This window comes from Jatropha curcas, chromosome 2 (genome assembly GCF_041381405.1).
Source record: "Jatropha curcas cultivar XTBG-Jc1 chromosome 2, XTBG_Jcur_1.0, whole genome shotgun sequence".
Taxonomy (NCBI): domain Eukaryota; kingdom Viridiplantae; phylum Streptophyta; class Magnoliopsida; order Malpighiales; family Euphorbiaceae; genus Jatropha; species Jatropha curcas.
The window spans coordinates 11797045-11806959 of record NC_143152.1 but is presented as its reverse complement, the minus strand read 5'-3'; positions in this window follow the sequence as shown (position 1 = coordinate 11806959).

Below are 9915 nucleotides of genomic sequence, written 5' to 3'. Positions count from 1 at the left end.
GGGGTTCACAGTTTGGCGACTCTGCTGGGGATTTATGTAATCATTTTGCATAAAGCGGACTACGATTGTTGTGTAAACTAACCCGCCCTTCTTTAGGGTATTATTTTACAATGCTTTGTTTTGCAGGGTATCCTAGCACGAATCAAGTGTTCTTTCTTTAAGAATACTTGATGAGGAAATTTGAACTTAATTGAAAATTTAATTAAGACATTAAAACTTGTTGATTTATTTGCACGATTGAGAATCTTTTTCTCCATTGCATAAAAAATGAACTTCAAATGAATTTCTTCTCTTCTTTTCAAACTTCTGAGTCTGGATAGCAAGTAGCGCTGATCGACAGGTCTCTTTGATTATGCCGACGGACAGCCAAAGCGTCCTCCCTGTTACCGCAAACCACCTCTAATCCTTTTGGAGGTGGCCCATGAGTATGCGTACCGTTGGACCCACGCGAAACTCTTTGTTTCACATGTGGTTAGGTATATCCATGCTCAAGGTTCAAGGGTCCCTTGATAAGCCAATTCTCTATTTGTGTCATAGCCTATAGAACCTATCCTTTAGGACTGTATGCACCCGATGATGCTGAATCATTCTATTAAAAATGGATTATGTTGTGATGTTGTGCGCATTCACGCATTCATCCCATATTTCAAAAAAAAAATTCCATTTCAAAGTTGATAATCACATTTTGGTCCCCGAGACCTAGAAAATTACATTTTGGTCCTTAGACCTCAAAAATTCTCAATTTGGCCCCAAAGGCCTAAAAATTCCTAATTTGGCCCGAAAGGCCCAAAAATTCTCAATTTGGCCCCAAAGGCCCGAAAATTCCTAATTTGGCCCTTAAGGCTTCAAAATTCCTAATTTGGCCCCAAAGGCCCAAAAATTCTCAATTTGGCCCCGAAGGCCCAAAAATTCCTAATTTGGCCCTAAAGGCCCAAAAATTCTCAATTTGGCCTCTAAGGCCCTAAAATTCTCGATTTGGCCACAGAGGCCCAAAATCCCCATTTTGGCCCCAAAGGCCCAAAACTTTTCAATTCGGCCCCAAAGGCCCAAAATTCTCCAATTTGGCCCTAGAGGCCCAAAATTCACATTTTGGCCCCAAAGGCCAAAAATTCTTTAATTCGGCCCCAGAGGCCCAAAAATTCTGAAATTGGCCACAGAGGCCCAAAAACTCCCGACTTGGCCACAGAGGCCCAAAAACTCCCGATTTGGCCACAGAGGTCTAAAAGTTCACATTTTAGCCACAGAGGCCCAAAAGTTCCCAATCTGGCCACCAAGGCCCAAAAAATTTCCAATTTGGCCACCAAGGCCCAAACATTCCCCATTTGGCCAAAGGCCCAAAAAATTCACATCTTGGCCCCTAAGGCCCCGAAAATTCCAATTTGGCCCCGAAGGCCCAAGAATTCCCAATTTGGCCACGAAGGCCCAAAAAATTCACATTTTGGCCCCTAAGGCCCAAAAATTTTTTTTTTTTGAGAACTTAGGGACTTTCGAAAAGTCGAGGTGTCCAGTCCTAAGCACTCTACCTTACATATCACATCCCATTGGGTCCTATCCTAGGTGTCCTAGCATACCAATATTACTCTACACTATCTCACATACCTTATGAAAACACCTTGTATAGGATAGTCTAAATCGTTTTGACTATGTCCTTTCACAGGTACCCCTCCAAAGACCACCAGTACTCGAAATACCAACTGAGCTCTCACCCACAAGTTCAACAACCCTGACTGCACCAATGGCATCACTGTCTGACATCTGAACCCTCATGGAACAATTGGAAGCTAGAATGGAGGCCAGAATGATTGACGGCCTTAGCTGCACAAAGGACTGCCCTAATAGCTGAACTAAGTAGTGGAAATAGAAATGGGGCTTCAGCTGGGGGAAGTGGACCTGCTACCTCCAATCAAGGACCTGGTGCTGAACCGACAAGCCCTACCCTTAACCTGGATGACATGCCCTCCAAAACTGCTTCTGAGCTGGAAACTCAGAAAATGAGAGAGAAGCTGGAATTGTTGGAAAGATCTATTACTGCCCTCAAGACACACAAGGAAGTGGTGGACATGGACTCCTTGTCCTTGTTCCCCGAAGCAAGACTGCCAACTAAGTTCAAGATGCCCAACATGGACAAGTTTGATGGAACCACTTGTCCCAAAACACACCTGAAAATGTATGTGGGTGCCCTAAACCCGTTTGGCCTGAACAGCGAGCTCCTTGCTCAGTTGTTTCAGCAATCTTTGACTGGTGCTGCATTAAGATGGTTTGTAAGCTTGGATCGTTCCAAAATTGGGAGGACATATGCAATGCTTTCAACACGCAGTACCATTATAATATCGAAGTGGATGTTACCCGGAGGGAGCTGGAAACCACTAAACAAAAGAACAATGAGCCCTTCTCCTCGTTCCTTTCGAGGTGGAGAGCCAAAGCTGCTCAAATGATCAACCGACCCTCTGAACAGGAACAAGTTGACATAATAATCAAGAATTTACTGCCTGTCTACCAGTCACAGCTTCAAACACAGTACTTGCCTACGTTCCAATCGCTCATTGCGACTGCAACTAAGGTGGAAGACTTAATCCAGTTGGGTCGGCTCAAAGAAGACTCATACAAGAAGCAGAATCATGCTGGGTCTAGTGAGACAAATGAAATAGCCAGTATAATCCCCACGAATCCTTTACGTGTTGGGAATTTGGGAAACAATCAGCCAAGGAGGCAATATACTGATCTCGGCATGCCAATCCTTTTGGTATTCCGAGAAGCAATGAAAGCAAATTTACTGAAGCCCTTAGAAGCAAGGCCATTACCAAACCCCCTGCCCCGGAATTTCAAAGCCAATGAATACTGTGAGTACCATCAAGGACATGGGCATAAGACCGAATCATGCTGGACTTTGAAAAACCGTCTACAAGACCTGGTTGACAATGGGTCTATCATCCCCAAGAGCAAGCTGAATAACAACCAATCCCTTGCCTAACCATGGGATTAATGCAAAAAAAAATTGATGAACAAGAATCGTTCGATCCTTTCGAACTTTTCTTAGAAATGAATGAAGTTTGTGTCTGAGAAGGTTGAGATCAAACCTCCAAAAGAACAAAAGAATTATTCAAGACCAACAACAACATGTCTGATTGATTGAAGCATCAAGAAGAACAAAGTCACTACAGTCAATCCGATCCTAGTCCATGATAGTCCACCTAGAGTCTATCTTTTAGGGCCTAGTTTCTTTTTTCTTTTCATTTTCATTTCCATTCAAGTTTTCATTCAATTCAAATTTGTAAATCTAAGTGTCTTTTGTACACAAATTTTGTCTTATCAATAAAAAGGGATCAGTTTACGTTCCAATCATGTTTATACTCTCTCTCTATCTTTTCCTGTGAAAGCAAAAAAAAAAAAAAATCAAAAAAATAATGAAAAAAAAATGATGATAAAAAAAAAGATAATAAAAATTGGCAAAGAAAAATGCATTCATCCATTCATTTGCTCTGCATCAATCAAAGCTGGGGGCATCTTAAGAAGCACCATCAAAGGGGAAGTTTTGAAGGGTAATCATGCAAAGGATCCAGCAAAGGGTACGCAAGACTTCAAACAGTACCGAGACAAAGCCGATTGAAGGGGTTAGGGCCAGAATGGTTTCTCCGAAAACCCAAGGATGGAAGATGCTCTGATAGAGAGGTGTCTGAATTTTGAGCTTAAAAGCAACAGAATAAAGAAGTTATGCTTGGAATTGGGTTGGGTCTGCACTAAGTCGCAATGCTATCCATACACTACTCAAGTCATCTCAGAATCAAGTTGCCTCGAAATTCTTTATGGAGAGGCTGCTTCTAAGTAAGCAAAAGGAAAAACGGGACAAAAGGAACCCCTGGTCAAAAGGAAGCAAACAAAGCAAAAAGAAAAAAATGGGTCAAAAGGAACTTCTGCACAAAAGAAAGAAATCAAAGCTACAGGAAATCAAGTTGTCAAGAACGGGTCAACTACAAACTCTCCGACAAATTCAAGCCCATCAAGGGTAGAGGACAAATCATTTCAGCCATAAGGACAAAGACCAAGCGGCTGCTCACATTTTGAAAAAGCAAGTTAAAAGTAGTCATTTCCACAAATTGGATGACAACAAACACCTTGAAAATCAAGCGCCAAGCATGGCACAAATACAAGTGTCCTTAATAAACAAGGACCATTTCTCAAAACAAGGAAATGGAAGAGTCTCCTCAAAATTCCTTATGGAGAGGAGAACCATTGAGGAAATAAGTTTCAAATTCAGAGGAAGATAAAGTTCAAGAAAAGGAATCAAATTAACCTCAAGAATTCAAACATGGCGAAGCCACAAAAGCATAAAAGCTTCTTCGACACTCAAGCCACTCAAGTTACCACCACAATGTGGGTATTCAAAACTCTTTGTGATGAATACAAGTCATATTTCAGTCAACCAGTGGTAAAACCGCTACAACAACAAAGCCAGATTCGCCTAGGGTCATCACTATCATGCGAGCTCGAGTCAATAAGTTGATTCAACATCATCAAAGTCAGGAATGAATCCCGTAAAGACATCAAGTCGGGAAGGAATCCCGCAAAGACATAAAGTCGGGAAGGAATCCCGCAAAGAAATCAAGTCAGAAATGAATTCTGCATCCACATCCAGCCGGGAAGGAATCCCGCAAAGACATCAAGCCGGGAAGGAATCCCGCGAAGAAATCAAGTCAGAAATGAATTCTGCATCAACAATCAAATCGGAAATGAATTCCACAATCAGCATCAAGTCGGAATTAAATTTTGCCCCAACAGCAAGTCATTCCGCACCAAGTCGGAAATAAATTCTGCACCAAGCCGGGAAAGAATCCTGCGAAGAAATCAAGATAGAAATGAATTATGCATCAACATCAAATCGGGAAGGAATCCCGCAAAGACATCAAGTCGGGAAGGAATCCCGCAAAGACATCCAGTCGGGAAGGAATCCCGCAAAGACATCAAGCAGGGAAGGAATCCCGCAAAGAAATCAAGTCAGAAATGAATTCTGCATCCACATCCAGCCGGGAAGGAATCCCGCAAGGACATCAAGCCAGGAAGGAATCCCGCGAAGAAATCAAGTCAGAAATGAATTCTGCATCAACAATCAAATCGGAAATGAATTCCACAATCAGCATCAAGTCGGAATTAAATTTTGCCCCAACAGCAAGTCATTCCGCACCAAGTCGGAAATAAATTCTGCACCAAGCCGGGAAAGAATCCTGCGAAGAAATCAAGACAGAAATGAATTCTGCATCAACATCAAGTCGGGAAGGAAATCCTGCAAAGACGTCCAGCTGGGAAGGAATCTCGCAAAGACATCAAGCCGGGAAGAAATCCCGCGAAGAAATCAAGCCGGAGATGAATTCCGCACCAAGCCGAGCACTAAGTTCGCATCCCGGAAGGAACTACGAAAGACCTGATTCTCCCCATCCCCCGAAGAGTTCTTGGAGATACGTAGGCAGCCACAAAGGCGCGGTCACAAACATAAGTTTGCATCATAAATAGCATTTTCTCTTTGCCGATAAAAAAATATATATATATATATAATGATAAAAATAATAAAGAAAAGAGAAGAAAAGAAAAATAAAAAAGCTGGAGTTGAAAACCCGAAAGGGTGGCTTCAGGCAAGAATTGAGCTCGCTAGGCTGAAAACCCGAAAGGGCAGTCTAGGCAAAAGTTAGGGCAAAGAGCCTGCTAGAGTCGAAAACCCAAAAGGGCGGCTACTAGGCAAAAGTTAAGGCAAGAAAAAAAAGTGCTTTCATGAATTCTTTTAGAGAGTCCATTTTTATAGGATGAACATCAAAATATGTCCTTAAAAAAAAAAAAAAAAAAAAAATCCCTTTCAAAGGTCTTCTCGGGAGTTCCTTCAAGTCAAAATTCACTACAAGAAAAATTTGAGTCTCTAAATTGAGTCTCCAGTGAGTCTTTAAAATCAAGTCTCCATCACCAGTGGTCATTCCACAACGAATCACAAAGATTGAGTCATTCTCAAAAGTTCGTTTTGAAAGTGTCACTCTTTGAGTCATTCCTCGAAAAAAAAAGAGAGAGAGGAAAATGTCAATTCAATCCCCGGGATTTCCAAAACAACCCTAAAAAATGTCAAGCATAATCGTTGAGAGGTAATTCTTTAATACCTCGTCTCCACTCGGACCAATCGTTTCTTCGATCCTTTCAGACGAGCGATGTCATCAACATTGTCTGTTTCCTCGAGTCATATAAGTGACTTTGTTCTCTTTGATTCCTCAATCGATTGGACAAGTACAACACCAATGTTTTGAAGTATTCCATGGTCAGCACCATTCTGGGGGCAAGAAGTGATAAGAACCTTCACCATTCTCCCATCACAGAAGTAATCACGAAATTTCTAGTCTTTCATTAAGAAGAAATTCTACTTCAGCTAATAAGGGCATCAATTCTCTCAAGCAGGGGGCAAAATCCTCCAAGACCGATTCAGGGGCAAGTGTTATAGAAAAAAAAACACATACACAACCCAGGGTGAAACCCTAACCAAGGACCAACCAATTTTTCATCCAAAACCAAGCCATTTGATCATTTCGACTTTAGGTGGACCCTTGGTTCTCAAAAATAAAACAAAACTCTTTTCAAGCCCTCATTAAGAGGCAAAACATCTTTTCAAGTCCTCTAAGAGGCAAAATCACTTTTTAAGCCCTCATTAAGAGGAAAAACATCTTTTCAAGTCCTCTAAGAGGCAAAATCACTTTTTAAGCCCTCATTAAGAGGCAAAACATCTTTTCAAATCCTCTAAGAGGCAAAATCTCTTTTCAAGTCCTCTGAGAGGCAAAACTTCTTTTTTAAGTCCTCAAAGGGGCAAAAACATCTTTAAATTGCAAACATAAATCCATGCATTTGATCATTTCATTTGAGACGGCAAGGTTTCCTTCTCTGCCCATCCTCAAAATTTGCTCCATCAGACAACCACTAGCTCTCATAAATCATTTTTATGATAGCCAGTGGGGGCCAACTGTGAATACTCAAATTTTGAGGCTTCTCATGTTGTTGGTGGCATGTGAAACTCTTTAAATGGAGGAAAACACGCTGCTATAGTGCCATGCCAATTAGTTTGACTTTGCTACAGTAAATGTGCAAACAGTCCGGCCGGACCGGAGGCCATTTTGGACATTTACTGGAAATATGTCAATATGGTACTTGAAACGTCCGGAATTTCATGAGGATCGCAGAACCGGTCCCGGAATGATTTTTGGAGGTCGAAAACTCCCAAAAAAGCTCCCGGAGCGAGACATGGTGGCCACCACCAGCTACGGCGGCTCCGGCCGCCGGACACGGCGGCAGCTGCCGCCCAGCATGGGCGGCACCTGCCGCCCCACCGCCTGGGCGGCACCTGCCGCCCCACCGACTGGGCTGCACCTACCGCCCTCCCAGGCGGCACCTGCCGCCTAGCATGGGCGGCACCTGCCGCCCAGCCTCTTGGGCGGCAGCTGCCGCCGAGCCAGGCGGCACCTGCCGCCCTGGACCCGAAAATGGCCTATAAATAGACCATTTTCAGCCTATTTGTGACACCTCTGTCTGTGTTGACGGACGAATCCTTCTCCCTCTCACGCTCCTTGCATTTTCTTTACCGCTTTTTGCATTTAATTTAATTTTTATTGCATTTTTATTGTGATATTTGGACATTAAAATTAAACAAATTAAAATTAATTAATATTTCCTAAGCGAGGAGCTTAATCTGGAGTTAAGAAGCGGTCGTCGATTAAATCAGGTATGTAAACAAAACTCTGCCTATTTAATTTTAGCACTTCATGCATATTTCTCTTCTACTCTCAATAATTCTACAATTGCATAAATGCATTCACGTTATTATTTTGGTAAATAAACTGCCTTAATTAATTTGATTAAGCTTAAATGTCCGGTTAATCAATAATCGTGGTATTAAAGTTTAAATCCGACAATATTGGCTAAAGAGCCTAGTTAATTAATAACTATGGTTCGATTGCCTTTATTTCGAACAATCTCGCCTAAAAGTCCAATTAATCAATAATTGTGGCTAACGGCCTCATTTAATCACGTTTTTTTGGCAATAAATTGCCTACATTAAAATCAATCTTTTGGCAAAATGCCTTAAAATCAACCATTTTCGGCTCAAAGCCGTAAAATCGACATTTTTGGCAAAATGCCTTAAAATGAACCAATTTTCGGCCAAAGGCCTAAAATCAACGATTTTAGCGACAAATCGCGTAAAATCGACATTTTTGGTAAAATGCCTCTAAAATCAACCATTTTCGGCTCAAAGCCGTAAAATCGACATTTTGGCGACAATCGCCTAAATTACACATTTTAGCAAACGAATTGCTTAAATCAACACTTTTTGGCCAAAGGCCTTAAAATCAATCATTTTGGCGACAATCGCCCAATCACATCGTTTTGGCAAACAAATTGCCTAAATCACATCATTTCGGCCAAAGGCCCTAAAATCAACCATTTTGGCGACAATCGCCTAAATTACACATTTTAGCAAACGAATTGCTTAAATCAACACTTTTTGGCCAAAGGCCTTAAAATCAACCATTTTGGCGAAAATCGCCTAAAATCAACATTTTTGGCAACAATTGCCTAAATCAAATCATTTTGGCTAAAAGCCATTAAAATCAACATTTTTGGCAAAATTCCTAAACAAAATGCACAAAGAATACACACTTATGCACAAAGCATACACACTTATGCACAAAGCATACACACAAAATGCACAAAGCATACACACACTCATGCACAAAGCATACACACAAAATGCACAAAGCATACATACACTCATGCACAAAGCATACACACTCATGCACAAAGCATATACACACTCATGCACAAAGCATACACACTCATGCATTAAGCATACACCTTCAAAGCCCTTTTAAAAAGGCCTATCGAACTACGTTGACTTTGATCTTCCATTCAAACGGAAGTACGTAGGCACATTCGGGATTTCACCCCGGGTGGCAAGTCGAAATCACTTAAACATTTTATTTGGTCCAATTACATCATTCACCTTGCAAAACATTCATTCATCGGTTAGTTTATCAGCATGACATAGTCTCGGGATCCACCTCGGGTTCGCAGACTGTGCCTTAAACATTGGGATAATTAATCTAGCAACTAGGTTAATTAAAATTGGAGTCACATAGGGTTTTTTTCTAGTTTACCCTGAAATAATTAAACAAGGTGGCGACTCATACATTCACGTGCATTTCTGTCCTTAGTCACATGCATTCATATGCCAGTGACATTTGGGGAAAGGGGTTCACAGAACCAAGGGTCCACCTAAAGTCGAAATGATCAAATGGCTTGGTTTTGGATGAAAAATGGTTGGTTATTGGTTAGGGTTTCACCCTAGGTTTTATGTAGAAAAATAAGGTAACCATTAACCAGGTTCTACCCTGGGTTTGTGTAAAAGGGGTTGACGATGGTTGGGTTCCACCCTGGGTTGTGTATGTTTATAACACTTGCCCCTGAATCCAACTTGGAGGATTTTGCCCCCTGCTTGAGAGAATTGATGCCCTTATTAGCCGAAATAGAATTTCTTCTTAATGATAGACTAAAATTTCCGTGATTACTTCTGTGATGGGAGAATGGTGAAGGTTCTTATCACTTCTTACCCCCAGAATGGTGCTGACCATGGAACACTTCAAAACATTGGTGTTGTACTTGTCCAATCGATTGAGGTGTGAATACCCAAATTTTGAGGCTCAGAAAGCCTGTTTTCCCGGACTGCAAACAGTCCGGCCGGACCGGAGGCTATTTCGGAAGTTCACCGAAAATATGTCAATATGGTACTTAAAACGTCCGGAATATCGCGAGGATTGCGGAACATGTCCCGGAATATTTTTCGGAGGTCCGGAACTCCCAAAAAGGCCCTCGGAACGAGGCACGGAGCCGGCCGCCGAGCAC